This window comes from Tupaia chinensis, unplaced genomic scaffold (assembly GCF_000334495.1).
Source record: "Tupaia chinensis unplaced genomic scaffold, TupChi_1.0 Scaffold000612_1, whole genome shotgun sequence".
NCBI classification, from domain to species: Eukaryota; Metazoa; Chordata; class Mammalia; order Scandentia; family Tupaiidae; genus Tupaia; species Tupaia belangeri.
Genome location: NW_006160131.1, coordinates 414,569 through 415,821, shown reverse-complemented (window position 1 = coordinate 415,821; position 1,253 = coordinate 414,569). Strand labels below are relative to the sequence as shown.

General features: G+C 66.7%; 1 protein-coding gene across 1 annotated transcript in view; it reads right to left on the bottom strand.

Annotated features, from left to right (window-relative positions):
* Positions 1-1,253, bottom strand: part of COL23A1 (collagen type XXIII alpha 1 chain) — a 222,852-nt gene that overhangs the window by 29,428 nt on the left and 192,171 nt on the right. The window lies entirely within an intron of this gene.

The window sequence follows — 1,253 nt, the reverse complement described above, 5'->3', positions numbered from 1 at the left end:
GCTCAGGCCGTCGTGTACACGGTCTGACCCAATTCTAAAGTAACGGGCAGGCCCTGTTTTATCTCTGTTTCCCGTGAGGAGACTGAGGCTCAGAGAAGCCATGAACTGCCCAAGACCACACAGCCAGCAGACCCAGGGCTTGGCATCAGGCGTTCCCTTGTGTGTGGCGAGCCCCCAGCCTTCTGCGGCCCAGGACAGCTGCCCCGGAACAGAGAGGGAGGACAGTGGTGAGCTCTCAAACCACGAGCACTGGCAGAGTGGGCCCAACTCTGGTTTCAGAGGCCCGGCTCGAATGCGTCGCTTCCCGACTGGGTGGTACCGGCCCGCGCGGGCGGGAGAGGAGGACGTGGGCAGCTGCGCCCATGCCTCATCTACGGTGACCGCGACCTCCGGCAGTGGTCCCCACAGCTTCGTGAGGGCGCTTGGGTTTACAGATGGGGAAGCTGAGGCCGGAGGCTGCACCGGGTGGAGTCAGAATGCAGGGCTGAGGCTCTGGGCCAACTGTGACTTCTCAGCCTGGCGATGGGGCTGAGACGTGAGCCGCTGTGCCCGCGACCACCGCAGCACCAGGGCACCCACCGCCAGTTCTGCCCGCCCCATCTCCGAAGTCGGGCCTGACACGGCGAGGTCTGCCCTGTCCCTTTCTCCCTGACCACGGCGAGCACACGGGTCTCCTCTGCTCTCTTCCGGCCCCCAGGGCTCTGCCGTGACCCACAGTGCCAAGTGCAGGGAGCCTTCTCGCACGAGGGACAGAGAGCGTGCTGCCACCTGGATTCCCGAGGCTGTCCTTGCCAGAGCAAAACCCCTGGGGAGTCCTTGTTCACACCCGAGCCGGCTAGCCTCAGGACCCACGGCCGTGCACAGGCTGTGCCTGGGCCACGTGGTGCTCTGGGCCCGGGGAGCCCCGATGTCCCGGGCGCGTTATGTGGTCACCTGCGAACATCGGGGCTGCCTTCAGAGCCGGGCTCGGCTGGCGTCTTTCACAGGGTGGAGACCGAGGCCCGAGAGCGGCTGTGACTCACAGGGTCACGGGCTGGAGCCGCAGCATGGAGGCAGGGGTCTGGCATCCCGCACCCTGCAGCATCACTTACCTTCTCCCCTTTGGGGCCTGGAAGTCCCTGCAGAAGGAGAGAGCGGGCTCAGTGAGAAGGGCCTGGCCCCCACCGCCCCTCCCGCCCCCTTCCCTCTCCCCTGGCCCTCGCTGCTGAGTGGCTGGGGGGGGCACACACCTGTCCCCGGGGGGATGGGGGGGT